Here is a 17,314-nt window from a genome sequence, read left to right as displayed (position 1 = left end):
GCCTGTGTGGGGACTTGGGGACACAATTGCACCAGCATCTGGCATAGTTACACACATCTACACGCTGCCATCAGGACTATGGTGTACAAATGGATCTGTAGAACTCATTGCTGTGCACAATCAAACCAGTGCATACTACCCAATTCCATACCAAGGGGCCAAGCTGGTTTGGACAAAACCCCATTTTTCTGTGAATATCCAGTGGACTCATGCTATGGACAAGAGCAAGCGAAACCTGCAGGGGCAGCTCACTGCAACTGCCAACAACTGGACACATTTAAAATATACACTTCAGGATGGCATTAACAGGGTTTTAACCTTGTCAATGGAGGAGAAGCAGTGTTTTTGGTGGAGGCCAGGATGTTGGACTATACTACAGTGGTCAGGACTCTTGGTGTTGCTGTGGATTATCATAGCGGCTGTTGTATTGTTAAGTATACTTGTGTTATGCTGTATATGGAAACAGTCAAGAGGGACACAACTATCTAAAGAACGGCCTCTGTCAAGGTTCCTTCCCCACTCTGAACTCTAGGGTACAGATGTGGGGACCTGCATGAAAACCTCCTACGCTTACTTTTACCAGCTTAGGGTAAAACTTCCCCAAAGTACAAAACTATTTTACCCTTTGCCCTTGGACTTCCACTGCCACCACCAAACGTGTGGGTTTATGTTTGAGAAAGCATTGTTTGGAAACATCTTTCCCCCCAAAATCCTCCTCAAAACCTTGCACCCCCCTGCCTGGGAAAGGCTTGATAAAAATCCTCATCAGTTTGCATAGGTGACCACAGACCCAAAGCCTTGGATCTTAAGAACAATGAAAAAAAGCATTTAATTTCTTACAAGAAGAATTTTAATATAAGAAAAGGTAAAAAGAATCACCTCTGTAAAATCAGGATGGTAAATACATTACAGGGTAATTAGATTCAAAACATAGAGAAGCCCTCTAGGCAAAATCTTGAGTTACAAGAAAGACACACAGACAAGAATATTCATTCTATTCAGCACAGTCTAATTTCTCAGCCATTTAAAGAAATCATAATCTAATGCATATCTAGCTAGATTACTTACTAAGTTCTAAGACTCCATTCCTGTTCTCAGAGTAGCAGCCGTGTTAGTCTGTATTCGCAAAAAGAAAAGGAGTACTTGTGGCACCTTAGAGACTAACAAATTTATTTGAGCATAAGCTTTCATGAGCTACAGCTCACATTGCTGTTCTTTCCTCGGCAAAAGCATCACACAGACAGACCCTTTGTTTTTTCCCTCCCTCCAGCTTTGAAATGGTCCACAGGGAGTCAATGGTCAGATGCCAGCAAGGTTATCCTAGCTTCTTTACCCTTTACAGGTGAAAGGATTTTTCCTCTGGCCAGGAAGATTTTAAAGGATTTTTAATGTTTACCTTTCCCTTTATATTTATGACAGCCTCTAATTATAACATAAGTAATGTAATAGGCCCTCCACTCTAGTGTACTAGACAACCCATACTCAACCTTCTCGGGCCTACTATAATGGGAAGTCTGGAACACTAATTGGAATGGGTGTAGTATGCTCATATGAGAGAAGATGCAGGGAATTGTACTACACAAGGGGCAGTGGGACAGATGGAGCATCGACACCTTCCACCTTGATGCCTGGCCCTATCAGGAAATGTGTCACCATATATCCTATGCTTTTCCAGGGATACCTGGGCAGGAGGATCCCCAAAGAAAAAGAAAGGGGTGGAGTGTTAGAATATAGATATTCAGGCCTGTCTGTAAAGGCCTATACTTTAAGAACTTAGGTGTATTTACAGGGGTATAAAAACAAAGAATCAAATCAGTCTCCTTGTGTATGGGCCTCCTCTCACTAGGGTAGTCTGAGGCCTTGTTCTTAGGCTAAGGCCTTTGGCTAAGCAGCAGGGGCAGCCACAAGCTGGGAAGTGAACGGTCACATCCTCACATTCCAAACCAGTCACATTGAAATAAGGTGGTATTGGGCTGTTAGGAAGACAATCCTGTCCTGATAGTGCCCATCACCATCAGATAAAGAAACTGATCTTAAGATGGTTAAAGAAAACTTAGTTTGATAGCATCCTGTCTGGCAAGAAATCACTTATCCATGGTTGTGGTTGTGAAACCCTCATTTCTGTATTGTTTTATCGTTCTGCCCCCCACTTTTCTATTGTTAATTTGTCTGGTTCTCTAATTGTTTCCATCTGCTGTATAATTAATTTTGTTAGATGCAAGTTAATTAGAGTAGTGGGATATAATTGGTTAAAGAATTATATTACAATATGTTAGGATTGGTTAGTTAAATTTCAGTAAAATTATTGGTTAAGATATAGCTGAGAATATTACTATATAAATTGAGGTCAAACAGGAAGTGAGGGGAAGGGAAATTGGAATCAAGTTTGCTAAGGGAGGAAGGGGAATGGGAACAAGGAGTAGGGAATGGGGAACAGGGACAAAGGCAAGGCTCTGCGGTGTCAGAGCAGGGAAGGGGGACATGGCACTCTGCGGCATCGGAGCTGGGAACAGATCACTGGGGAAAAGACTCTAATGGCATATAGAGATAAGTCCAACTAGTGTGAAGGGCTTTGGAATATGCTTGCTTGGAAACTATCCCCAATAAACATCGCATTGTTTGCACTTTGGACTTCTGGTCTTCTGCTTTCTGTCTACATGACAAGAACCAGGGGAGAGGGTGAAAGGAAATACCTCTAACGGGTCTGTGGAGCTGCTAGGGTAGGTGGATAGGTGGATGGTGGAGGATGTCTGGAAAGGGTAGCAGACTGGGGGAGCTGGATTCAGTGGGTGGTAAATGTACAGGTAGAAACTGAGGACTGCATGTAGGAGTTTCAAATGGGACCTTCTTAAGGGACTGGGTATCTGTCGGATAAGTTGGCATCTCTGGACCATCTCTTTGAGGTGGCTAGGGTTGGTTAACCTAAACTGAAGGCATGCTATCTGGGTAAACTTAGGAGTGTTGCTGAGGGGTTTGATTGGGTGCAAGGGTAAAATGGTGTCTGGGGAAGGCATGAGATTCTTAAACCTATACAGACCCCCAGACTCTACCTCTCCCCACAGCAATCTGTTCTTTCTCCTATTGGCTGCTCCTTCAGTCCTGTGATCCAGTAGGGGAGCAGTGAGAGAGGAGACAGAGCACGTGTATGGCTACTGGTAGAACAGGTGATACTGTGCCTCTGGTGTCTGTCAGCAGCAATAGCAACCCATTGCAGCAAACCAGTCAGATGCACAAAAGGAATGACAAATCCATGACTCATGACAGTCCCACAAGCTGGGCCAGAAGGCTGGTGCCTCTGGCTAAACCTGGGAGTTAGGCAGATCTAGTTCTGGTGCAGAATATTACAAACACTCACTCTCCATTCTGTAAGCGTCTCTCCTAGAGCTGGGCAGGTTTTTTCAGTGAACATTAAAATTTGTGAAAAAAATGCATTTGGGGGCAAACAGAAACTATCTGCAAATTTGACACAAATTTGCCGAATAGTTTTGTTTGGCTAAAAAAGTTCTGGGGTGCCATTCATAAAGCCAGAGGGGTAGGTGTTACTCAAGCTTTAGCCTGGTAGTTATGAGACTCCCCTGGGGGTGTGGAAAACCCAGGCTTAATTTTCCCTTTCTGCCTGTGGTGGAACAGGGATTTGAGCTTGGGTATTCGCCACTGCTGGAGCATGCCGTAGCTCTCCAGCAGCATATCCCAGTGGATATCTCAATCTGTCTTGTGCTGAAGCTGTTCTACTGTGTATACATAGTTATTTGAGCAGGGACATGCACTTGGATCTCCTACATCAGGACCCTGATGAAAGGCTATAGAATCAGTCTGTCTTATGTGCTCTCTTTTTATTGTCTCGATGACTATTTAATTATCAATACAAAGTGGAACAGCTTCCACAGCAGACACTGAGAAATCCCCATCCAAGCCTTCCATATGGCCCAGAGGTTAGGGCACTTGCTGCAATGTGGGAGACAAATGATGTTTTTGATATTTTTTTGTGAGCCAACCTGACAAAAAATGTGTTGTTTATTCTAACTGTATCTGAATATAACTAAAGTTAATGCTGGATATGTATAGTAGATCACATATAATGAAGTCTCAGGAAGATTATTGTGCGACACAGAAATCTATAATTGTGATGGTTTGAGGGATCTGTCTGTGCAACTTATTAATATTATTTAACATTGGGGGCTCTTTATATGTACGTGTGTCAGACTATCTGCACAAAGTAGCAAAAGCTAAAGGACCAAAACTTTCAAAATTGAACAGTGGGAACTGGGGAAACCAGCACTTGAAAAAACATATCTACATTTGTATTTATGGGCTTACAGTTTTGAATACCTTAACTAAATGAGGGTTTCTCCTTGTTCATTAAAGGTGACTGTTCTTGCAGTACATTAGCCTATAGTGTGATTCTGGCAGCTTGTTGTGGCTGGCCCCAGTGACAGGTTCCAGCTTTTTCAGAACTAAGGGAGTTAATTCCAGTGGGAGTGGACATCCAGGATATGCATATATGAATACAGACAAATTGCAGAATGGCACCCCAGATGGGATTTCAGCTCCTGTGGTTCTCAAACTCCTGTCTGAGGAGGAGTATGTAATCTGCTAGCCTAGGGGATGTGATCATGGTACCCTCTAGTGGCTGACCAGCATAAACTGTTACTTTAGCTCATGTGATTGTGATTTGTGTTTCTGGTGTTGAAGGTTGCAAATGTGATCACTGCTGCTGATCTGATGTCTCTGTGGGGGGGGGAGGGGGGTTATAGTGGCAGTTATATGCCCTCTCCATGAGCTGGCTTCCATTTCTGAGGATATTTTGCAAAGAAAAGTGCCAGAAACTTAAGCCAAGAGTCTCAAGGTATCTATGCCCCATATTTCACTTGATCACAGTACCTGATATATGTTAGGAGCCATATTTCACTTGATCACAGCACCTGATATATGTTAGGATCAATGGTTTAGTGGCTAGGAAGCTGGACTGGAGATCTACCACAAAGTCCATCTTTGATCTGAGCAAATCACTTAATATACACTGTTCCTCATTTCCTCATCAATAATATAGTACAAATACATCCCAATGTTTGGGAAAGATTTAAGGAAATATACAAAGTCAGAGTTCAGTTATAAAATAAAATAAATAAAAACAACACAGTGAAAATAGGTACAGGTTTTTATAAAAATAATAATCAAAATAAATTAATAGGCTAAGGATTATGGAAAAAAAAACCCAACAACTAGTAATTGGATCAACATCATTAGGTTGTGCACTAGTTAACCTCTGTTACTGGATAATAGCATTATTGGTATCCTCATCCTCCTTCCCCCTTTTCCTTTATTTGTTTCAATTTTGACAATTTAAAAAATTTAAAAAAAAGTTAGAATCCAGAGATTTGTTGAAACTGATCCTTTCCTGCAAACACTTTCTTATACAAATCTGCATTTTTTTAAAAAAAAGTCATTTGAAAATTCCCAACCAGCTCTCATTAAAACAGCTTCTTGTGTTTTGTCTTTACATTGAATTGTAAGTGTCACAGGGCAGGGACTCGGTTTTACTATATCACACAAAAACACAGGGTTAGCAGAATGCATATTTTCTGATTTTATCTTCACAGGTTGCAATGCAGCTTAGAGATTTTTTGTTATTAAAGAGTAGATTCAAACAAAACCCCAAATATGCATTATTTTAGAGATGCTTCAAAATTCACTATGTAATTTTTTTCTTTCAAGTTTTTTTCCATGGGAGAATACTCCAGAGCACTCTCACATACCAATGGCTTCCTCATGCCAACATATTGCATCTGTATTATCTCATCTCTCATAGCAGGAACATCGCACTGTCTACTGGATGGAAATAAAAGATAAGAGGGGAAAAACAATCAGGAGATTTAAAGAAGTTATTTGGAGCTCAGTATTTCAAGTGGTTTGCTTGTCCTCTCCAGGACTGTTTAAAAAGTTATGATTTTGATCAACAGAACACTAGCTAAGTGAATGTTTTCTTCTATTTCGGTCTTCATTAGACTAGTGAAAAAATATTTATATTATGGGCCAAATTGTCTCCAGTGTAGCCTGTTCTCTCATTGGGGCAGGAAACTCCACAAATTGACTTCCACAATTCTTCCTCATTGTTCCATGAGGGGTGGGAGTGCAGGGCTCATCCCACCGTCCCTGTGGACCAAGTAGGAGATTTAGACCAAATGACAGTGTCCCCTCAAGATCTGTATAGAGTCATGATTAATTTACTCAGCAGGTTGTCACTAGGTTGCTGAGTGAACAATAATGTTGAGACCAGTTGACTCCCTTTCTCACTGACCCCATTGCCCACTTTAGCCTGCCTCCCCTGCAGAGCTAATTCCCTATTGAAGAACTTTTCTGAGGTAAGGTTAGAATGAGAGGTGGCTCTTCCCTTATCCAGATCCAAAAGTTCCTTGTCTACAAAAAACAAAGTGGGACAATCCATCTCCAAAGTTTCCTCTGAGGACTATTGAGGGGAGAGGAATTCAGTGTGCTGAATTACATTAATTACAAAAATACTTAAAACAGCAAACCAACAGGTAACCTCACTAAGCTGTGTGCCTGTCATTACACTTACCCCTTTCTTTGTATGTTGTATTCCTTTCCCCCACCATTCATCTTTTTTTTAGACTGTATATTTTTCAGTCTTCCTCTGTGTTTGGAAAGCACTTAGCATACTGAGGGCACTATCGCAGTCAAAATATATCTATTGAATCCTTGGTAGCAAACAAAGCAAGAGCCCATTCTCCCCTACAAGGGAATAATGACAAGCAAAGGAGGTTCAGCTTCCTGAGATGGGAGAATTAGCTTAAGTGCTTTCTCCTCCTCTTCCAAAAGAAGCTGGGGATTTCACTCTTTCCTGTGGATTGAGGGGGATCCACCAGAGACAAAGAGCTTCTGTGTCAAGGTCCCTTGTGTCCTCATTGGCATCTTAGAGACTAACAAGGTGCCACAAGTACTCCTTTTCTTTTTGCAGATACAGACTAACACAGCTGCTACTCTGAAATCTCTTCACCCAGATGCCCAAGAATGTGTGTGTGGGGGGGCCCTTCAAGCACCCAACCACTCCACCCTAGAGGACTCCCCAAGCAACAGAAGGCTGGCATTCAATAAGTTTTGAAGTGCAGTGTGGCCTTGTCCTTCCCTCCTCCTGTCCTCCCACACCCCACCTGGTGGTTCCCTCCTCTTCCCCTCCCTGCCTGGGCTACCTTGGCAGTTATCCTGCTATTTGTGTGATGAATTAATAAAGAATGTGTGAATTTGAAATAACAATGACTCTATTGTCTCTGCAAGCAGTGATCAAGGGGGGAGGGTGGTTGGCTTACAGGGAAGCAGAGTGAACCAAGCGGGTGGGTTTTTGTCAAGGAAAAACAAACAGAACTGTCACATCGTAGCCTGGCCAGTCATGAAACTCATTTTCAAAGCTTCTCTGATGCACAGCACACCCTGCTGTGCTCTTCTAACCGCCCTGGTGTCTGGCTGCACGTAATCAGCGGCCAGGTGATTTGCCTCAACCTCCCACCCCACCCTTATACATCTCCCTCTTAGTCTCACAAATATTGTGGAGCACACAGCAAGAAGTAATAACAATGGGAATATTGGTTTCGCTGAGGTCTAACTGAGTCAGTAAACTGCGCCAGCACACTTTTAAACGTCCAAATGCACATTCTACCACCATTCTGCACTTGCTCAGCCTATAGTTGAACAGCTCCTGACTACTGTCCAGGGTGCCTGTGTATGGCTTCATGAGCCATGGCATTAAGGGATAGGCTGGGTCCCCAAGGATAACTATAGGCATTTCAACAGCCCCAGTCGTTATTATCTGGTCTGGAAAGTAAGTCCCTTCCTGCAGCTGTTCAAATAGACCAGAGTTCCTGAAGATGCGAGTATCATGTACCTTTCCCGGCCATCCCACATTGATGTTGGTGAAATGTCCCTTGTGATCCACCAGTGCTTGCAGCACCACTGAAAAGTACCCCTTTTGGTTTACATACTGGCTGCCAAGGTGGTCCGGTCCCAAGATAGGGATATGGGTTCCGTCTATCGCTCTACCACAGTTAGGGAACCCCATTTGCAGCAAAGCCATCCACTATGACCTGCACATTTCCCAGTCACTACCCTTGATAGCAGCAGCTTAGTTGGTTACTTGCATCACAGCAGCCCCCACAGTAGATTTGCCCACCTGAAATTGATTCCCGACTGACCGGTAGCTGTCTGTCATTTGCAAGCTTCCAGAGGGCTATTGCCACTCACTTCTGAACTGTGAGGGCTGCTCTCATCTTGGTATTCTCGCGCTTCAGGGCAGGGAAAAGCAAGTCACAAAATTCCATGAAAGTGCCCTTATGCACGCGAAAATTTCGCAGCCACTGGGAATCATCCTAGACCTGCAACACTATGCAGTCCCCCCAGTCTATGCTTGTTTCCTGGGCCCAGAATCGGCATTCCATGGCATGAACCTGCCCCATTGCCACCAGGATGTTCAAATTGCCAGGGCCCGTACTTTGAGAGAAGTCTGTGTCCATGTCCTCATCACTCTCATCACCGCGCTGCCATTACCTTCTCGCCTGCTTTTGCGGGTTCTGGTTCTGCACATATTGCAGGATAATACATGAGGTGTTTACAATGCTCATAACTGCCTTGGATCTGAGCGGGCTCCATGCTTGCCATGGTATGGCGTCTGTAGGAGATCAGGAAAGCAGAGTTGAAGTGGAAGGGGTGGTTGATGAGGTGGCCTGAAAGGTAGATTCAGGAGAGCAGAGTTGTAGCGGAAGCAGGAAGCCATGACAGTCAACATGGAGAAATTTGCTATTGAGACAAGAGCAGGAGAGCAGAGTTGCAGTGGAAGCGGTGATTCGATGACGACGGTTAGAAATCCTACTGCACTGTCTGCTGAAAGCAGTATGGCATCCACACGGAAAAAAGGCGCAAAACGATTGTCTGCCGTTGCTTTCACGGAGGGAGGGGCGACTGACAACATGTACCCAAAACCATCCATGACAATGTTTTTGCTCCATCAGTTATTGGGAGCTTAACCCAGAATTCCAATGGGCTGTGGAGACTGTGGGAACTGTGGGATAGCTACCCACAGTGCAATGCTCTGAAAGTCGACGCTAGTCACAGTACTGTGGACGCACTCCACCAACTTAATGCGCTTACTGGGGACACACACAATCGACTGTAAAAAATCGCTTCCTAAAAAATTGATTTCTATAAATTCTACCTAATTTCGTAGTGTAAATATACCCTAATACTGCCTGATTCAAAAGTCTAGGTAGGGGTGAAAGGGTACATCTCCTTCCTGCTGCTCTGCTTGGATCTGACTCACAGATGAGCAAGATGTTGCAATGTTGCCAACTTTCATGATTTTATCATGAATCTTGCAATATTTGGTGTTTCTAAAGCCCCTGCTCCTGGAGTCAAGTGATTCATAGAACAAGATCTCAGCTTTCACCACTTTTTTTTAAAAAAAATACATTTTTAGCCCTGGTTGTTGGAGAGAAAAGCTTGAACACATGACCAGACTACACCATAAAAGATAAAAAAACAGAAGGCAAATAAATTAGAACCCCTTCATTATTAGTAGTATATGATGATTTTTAAATGCAATCTCATGAGTTTGAGAGAGCATTGATTCTTGATTTTGAACACTTGCAGTTGGTAATGCTGCAGCTGTAAAAATCAAATACCACAACTCGCAAAGCCCACTGCTGACAAGGAACAGGCTAGAGGGTGACGCTTAGTTTTGGGGCAACTTTGGGGTTATTTAATTTATTTTTGTTGCATGTTGGAATGAAAACAAACCTTTTGAACATTTTTGCCAAAACAGAATTGTGTCAAAATGTCTCTTTTCAGATTGAAACCTGAAGAGATCAAGATTCAAGTCCCTGCTCCGAGCAGAGGTTTTCACCACAGATCACTCTGAATTAAGCAGAACAGGGACTTGCACTCATCTCTCAGATATCCCACACCACTTCCCTAATCACCAAGCCATAGTGTGAATGATAATCTCTTTTTGACCTTCCCAACAAAAAAGCATTGAAAGTGACATGTATCAGCACAAAGTTTTGACTTTGATGAAATTTCATTTAATTGAAAATGTTCTGACCAGTTCTAGCCACAATCATAGCTGCGTGCTGATTATTAGAGACAGAGGAATGAAAATATAGTTCTGGCATTCCAACCCGTTCTGTGTAAAACAAACGTTTTACTCTAAACACAAAAGCTACATTTACACTAACGTGTCATTACCACTTTTGTGTACTGCACTGTCAACATTTTAATATAGGACTTCTCCATCTTACTAGCAATATATGTGAACATCTCCCCATGTGACTTATGTGGCCAATTATAATGTATCAACATTGCTTAAATTTTGAATGCCATCTTTTAAATACTTACAGTGAACTGTTTGTGTCAAATCACAGAGTGAAAAAAAAAAAAACAAATAAAAGATCTTATCAAAATAGAGTAGATTTGAATAACTAAAACATGAGAGAATCAGGCTGTGCTTGCACTCATTCCAGAAGCAAAAAAAGGTTAAATTTCTTGTTTAATTTTTTTCATGTGCATTACTTCCTCAGTTCTAGTTGCTACAGATTACAACTAAATATGCACTATATCTTCTTGAGTTGTTGTAGTCAATGAAGCAATTAAATGTAAAGACAAAGGAAAAAAGTGTTTGAGAGCATATGGATTTTTCATTGGGACACAAAAGTATAGAGAAGAAGCATTTTCCAGGTCTGACATATAAAGACATTATCTTTCCTTTTTGTTTTTTTCTTTATTAATGAGAAATGTCTAAGGAATCTATTACTGAGAAAAAAGAGTGGAACATATCTGTTTAAACACATCTCTGATGGTTGCTTATCTTTCCTATTTTTCACTGACCCATTTGCCCAGCTAATACAAAAGTGTAACTGCAACATGAATTCTTTAATAAATTAGAAAGATCAAGACAGAGAGCAGAAAAAAAAGATGAACTCTGCCAACAGGACCACTGAGACCAATGGTGCTTTCCTCAGTAGTAAAAGCTTCAAAAAGAGAACTTGCCTTTGTATTAGAAACTTTCCCTAGCAACTGTTTTTGAGGTTCCCTCTCACTGCAGAAGTTCTGGCGCCATAGGGAAGCCTCAAAGTTGCACCACAAGCAGTGCAGAAGTGACCCAACTGCAAGGCATTGTTCTTACCTTTATTCTTATAAGACCACCAATGGGGCAGAAATAAGGAATGAGAGCAGAATACCGAAGTCAAATAATAATGAAGTGAAAAAAGAGAGCTAAAAATAATGAAATAGTAAAATACCCATTGCCTATATCCTTCTTGAAAAATTCAAAAGGGCACTTAGACTTCAATCCAGCCTTCCCAGATTATTCTTGAAAAGGCTGTTAACTTGTAGATATATTTAATAATAAATATTATATACGAATATGAATTATTTGATTTTTAAAAGAAATGTTCTTGTTTCACATAGACCTGGTAACACAAATACCAGCCATTCTACATATGTCATCAGTCTGTGCCTAGTAGATAGCACAAGGGGATAGGATTTAGGAAACCTGGTTCAATTCCTGACTTTGCCACTGATGATGATTTAGAAAGTCCTTTCCCCTCTCTCTGCCACAGTTTTCCCATCTGTGAAATTGTGGTAACTGATAGGGTCCTATTTCTACACTGCTTTGAGATGTACTGAGGAAAGGCACTATAAGAGGTAGGTATTGTTATGCTAATAGTTATTTTTCTTCTACTTTTTTCCCAGGAGTGTGTTCAAGTTGTGCCTGTTATTCAGTTCATGCTTTATTATTTCATGCTGAATTTGAAAGTTTCGGGTCAATAAGAAATACCTATTAGTGTAATGCTGGATATATTTCTCCTGAGTATAGAATTTACTACTGTGAGTGGTCCCATTGGAATTAATGTGATTTTTTCTTAGTAATACATGCTCAGTAATAAATCTTTGCAGGATTAAGTTGATTTACACCAGCTAAAGATCTGTTCCTATACTTTTAGCTATTAGATCCATTTGTCCCTCAGACAGTTTTGATAACTAATGCAGACTTCATGGGATTACAAATTTATTTCTATAATGCATCTTATTTTTTGTACATCTTACATGTATTTTCCTGCCTAAATTGCAAATAGTAATAAAACAGCTTACATATTATAGTCTTAAACATTTAAGAGCAGATCTTCATCTTGAATATTTTTTAAAATATTTTTCTATGGCTGAGAAATATGATTTGGGTTTATTTGTAGAGCTTTCCTCCTGAAGCCTCAAATCACAAAACTGTTAAATTCCCTAAAAGACCTTTAGGGTGAAATTTCAAAACATTACATTAGAGATGCAAGATTATTTGCTTGATGGGTTTTACATGCTTTTCTCTAGTGTAATGGTTTGAACATTTGTGCACAACGGGATTTATTTGATACATAAACCTGTATGTGACAGAACATGTCTGGTATGTTAATATTTAAATCCTCCTGCAATATCATAATATTACTACTGTTGTGACACAAAACTGGAAAAGTATCAAAATTCCCAGCTAAAGCTCTTTCTCTGGCCTTAACTCTCCCATTATCTCATAACATTTAAGGCACTTGAGCACATGTCTGGAATGCAGAAACAGTTGATTCAGCCTAAATTAACTGAGCAGAGAGATAATGTCATCTTTGAGCTGAACTCTCCCAATGTCATGTAAAGTAGAAAGTTATTCGCAAAATGTGTCTGACCTGTTGGATTGAAGGAATTAGGCAATAAAGGATAGACTGTCTTCAGGTGATCATTCATTCCACAGACCAGGTTAGACATTTAACTCTAGGAACTGTAAAGGTGGTGCAGATGAAGGACTGCATGCTAGAATTTATAGTCTCCAAGGGCCACGCTTCTGTCCTAAAGCTGAGGCAATTACAGGCTGCATCACAGAAGTTCATGTACACTGCATGGAAACTACACTTTCTCCACCCCAAGCACTCTTAAAACATTACCTAATTTCCTTGTACGTTGCATAGATTTTTAGGAGGAACAGGAGAGAATTTAGTGTCTTTCAGAAACTATCCCATAGCCTTCTTCAGGATGAAATGAATCATTCCAAATCTGACCTGGAGACTGTCTCTCTCAAACAATGCTATCTGTTTATGTGCTATCTTGCTGACACATATTTTTGATAAGCCTGAGGTGAAGTCAAGAGGATCATTATTATATCAATATTACTAACTCAAATTCCTTGGTTTTCAGATGACATTTTAGGCCATTTTTCATTTCAATCTTGTGCAGTGTGCTGGGTTTTTCATGCCGTTTGTAGCAGAGGTAATTGGCCAAGATTACAAATGGCATTTCAGGAGATGCTGATGTCTGCCTGATCTAATGCTATCAAGTTGTGGGTTTTTTTGAAGGCGCTAAGAACATATCTAAGCTCCATCCGAAAGTGTTTGATAATTATGTACTGGTTTCTATTTTCATTCTGCAAATTTAGCCACTGCCTTCATGAATTAATCCTTGGTATGGATATAGCTGCAAAAATGCCTGGACGTTTATGGCTTGTATGATAAATTCCATTCATCTTTATATGAGCTAAAATGAGCAAGAGTTCAGTTTAAAGTGCTGTAGCATATGAGAGGGTAATCTTAAGCATATTTCTGACAAAATAAATGGAATTATCCTCACCAAATCAAAAAGAATTGGAAATATAAATGTGGTGTGTGCCATTCATTGTGGGTTTCACAAAGGTTTTGAATATAATTCCTGCTTGAAATGTACAGATATCATTGTCTGAGACAACGTTTGAAATGAGGTTGGTGTGTATAAGAAATCAGGGGTATACTAAGCCATTATGAAAACAAACAGAACTCCTAACTGAAATCAATGTGACTTCATATATTGTAAGTTCCGCTCTTTCCTCTCTGGGTTATGCAGGAGCAGGCAACATTCACCTGTGTACCCAAGCGCATGATGTTGATGAAAAGTAAGGAGATTCTGAGTATCCCAGTGGTGATGCTGAATATGTGGGAATCCTCTAACCACCTGCTGCAGTCCTTTTATGTGCAAAGGAAATTAATCTTAGCAATGCCTACACCTGGCTGGGCCCCATACACACTCAAGGAAGAAGCCTGAGGTAATCTATGCAATGCATCGGACTCAAATTAAAAACAATGTACATCCAGCATACACCTAGATTAGAGTTAACACACCTTTACTTAATTTTAAAAAAATAACAGATTGAGATTAATTTAAATGTCATAACCAATTTAAATCAGCAGGGGGCACTTCAATAAATCAATTAATAAATGCAATTTACAGCAGTAAATGAAACAAAAGCAACTTTCATTTACACCAATACCAGTCACCCAACCCTTGAGCATGCACTCCTCTGAATGTCAGAGTTCTAAACACTTGTGTGGGCATGCCTGCAGATCTTGAAGCTGGGGCAGCACTCTTTTGGTCTAGTATAATGATCTAACCCCAACAACAAGGGGGAGAGCAATTCTAACTTGGGATCATTCCAGGCTGCACAACCCCTCTGAAAATAGGAGCTGTTTTAACCATACGTCAGTAACCTGGATCCCGGTTAGACCATAAGACCACTTGTGTCTTCTCACACTCAGGCAGTTTCTTTGCTACCCCCTTCCCTTGCAAGCACTTTTTTCCAAACAAAAAAGGTGGTGATTACTCACACTGCCTTCATTGCAGACCAGCCTCAGTCAGTTCTGGGCACAGAAACAGTCTCTTTTCCCCAGTACCAATGAAGTCTACCAACAGCTCTGAGGCTACCTCCAGACTGTCAGCAGTGCTTCCACATTTCTGTTGTTGGGGACACCAGGCATGGCCACTAGGTAACTCAAGGGGATAAAAGACCACGAGTGTCGATGAAGCCCCCTTGCTCTAGGCCCAGATGGCCCCCCCTTCTTCCCTTTTCTGCCTGGAGATACTCACAGCCTTCAGGCTGAGAAATTTGCAACAATATATTGCAGGCACAGACTAGCTGGAGCAAGATTAGGTCAAGCAGGACAGGAATGTTAGATAGTGCTGAACAAACAACTCCATATATGGGGGAATAGATGATAAGAGGAAAAAGGGGAACTGGCCAGTATACCGGATTGGCTATATGGATACTTAGGACAGCTTGCTATTGGATAAGCATGCTAAAGAATGAATGTATAAAATATGTGTAACTGCTTGCACTGGTGTGCAGGATTTGAGATTGTTGTCTCCCTGTACCACTTGAAGCTTCAAATAAACTTTTCTACTTCTCCACCCCGTTGTGATTATTGGGTGATGCACACCGGGCAACAAATCCAGCTGTTGCCTGCCTTGGGCATTTTGTGTCAGCAACAGTTTTTGGCGTCTCTGGGTGGGCTCAGGCTACAACATAAGCCTTGCCCGGATCCCTTGAGGGGACCGGTGGGTGAGGACTCTGACCGACGCCCAGTGCACACGGTGTGATTCCCGGGGGCTTCGGAGGGGCATAGCCCAACCGGCCCCGTAGGGCACAATGGTGCAACGCGCCTGATCAGTGGAGAAGTGCTGCGGGCGACGGTGGGGAACCGGTCCTTCGGATAAAGTAGGAACCTTTTGAAATCCGGATTGTCTGCTCTGTTTTGAACCTGGGGACTCCCAGAGTTACCCTGTAGGCATGGGACAGGGACAGAGCTCAGGAGGGAGGGCACAGTGTATGCCCCTAGAGTGTATCCTAGCAAATTGGAAGGTATTTGGATCGGATCCGATGACTAAGAATAAATTAAAACGATACTGTACAGTTGACTGGCCTCAATATCAACTAGAGGACCAGGAGCGGTGGCCACCAGAAGGGTCAATTAATTACAATACAATCCTCCAGTTACTTTTGTTCTGTCAGCGAACGGGGAAATGGAATGAACATCTGTATGCACATTTGTTTTTGGCTTTGTGTAATCGATCAGATGTCTTACAACGATGTAATTTGACTCTGACTGGTTCGGTAGTGGCTAATGTTAGTCCCCATACCCCCACCCCAACTGTGATGGCAGGTCCAGTGTCCCCTTCAGCCCCCATCTGATAGGGCCCCTACAGTGGGCTTATATCCTTTACTTACTGAGACTAAGATCTCCCGTACAGGCACGGGTGAGCATCCGGCCACGACTATGCAGGTCTATACCCATGTGCCCTTTAACCCTATGGATTTGGCTGCTTTCAAAGTACAGGCAGGGGGAGCATCAGCTTTCCAATGAGAGGAAGGAGGCTGTCTGCCAGGTTCCCATTCCCATTAATCGTAAACGCCTCAGAGCCTTCCTGGGCATGGCGGGGTTCTGTCAGATATGGATCTTGGAATTTGTTCTGTGGGCTAGATCCCTGTATGATTGTGTAAAAGGAGCAGATCATGACCCCTTCTATTGGACCCCAGAGGCCAACAGGGCATTTAAAATCTTGAAAAGGAAGCTGATGGAAGCTCCGGCTCTGGGCCTCCCAGATCTCACTAAGCCATTTCAGCTGTATGTACATGAACAAAAGGAGGTGGCCCTAGAAGTGCTCACACAGTTGTTGGGAGCATGGAAACATCCTATGGCCTATTTCTCTAAGCAGCTGGACCAAGTGGCAAAGGGATGGCCAGCGTGCCTGCGGGCAGTTGCAGCCACAACCCTGACGCTGGCTGAAGCTGAGAAACTAACTTTGGGAGGGACAATACAGATATATACACCTCATATGGTCCGAGCCTTATTGGATGCAAAGGGAGGCCTTTGGCTCATGCAGACTCGGATGGCTAAGTACCAGGCTAAACTTCTGGAGAACTCTGAAGTTACCTTACAGCCTTGCCCCTCCCTTAACCCTGCCACCCTCTTACTGGAGACTGAGGAACAGGAATATGATTGTTTAGAGATCATAGATGCCCAATATTTTAGCTGCTCAGACTTAAAAGATATACCCCTCCTAAATGCAGATCATGAGTGGTATACTGATGGTAGCAGCACTGTGATAAATGGGCAAAGGAGGGCGGGCTATGCTATCATAACCCTCCATGACACTGTGGAAGCCAAAGGTTTACCCACTGTGAGCTCTGGCCAGCTGGCTGAACTAGTCGCCCTCACCCGTGCACTTGAACTGTCAAAAGGAAAGCGGGTCAATGTTTTTACCGATTTTAGCCTTTGGAATGCTACATGCTCATGCTGGCTTATGGAAGCAAAGGGGAATGCTGACAGCTCAAGCCCCAATCAAGTACGGGCCCCAAATCCTCCAGCTCCTAGAAGCCGTACAACTCCCCTCAGAAGTGGCGGTGGTACACTGTAAAGCCCATCAAAGGGAAGATCAAGATGTGGCCAGGGGTAATGCCTGGGCAGATAGAGAGGCT

Source organism: Dermochelys coriacea, chromosome 2 (assembly GCF_009764565.3).
Source record: "Dermochelys coriacea isolate rDerCor1 chromosome 2, rDerCor1.pri.v4, whole genome shotgun sequence".
Taxonomy (NCBI): domain Eukaryota; kingdom Metazoa; phylum Chordata; order Testudines; family Dermochelyidae; genus Dermochelys; species Dermochelys coriacea.
Note: the sequence above shows the minus strand (reverse complement) of the source record.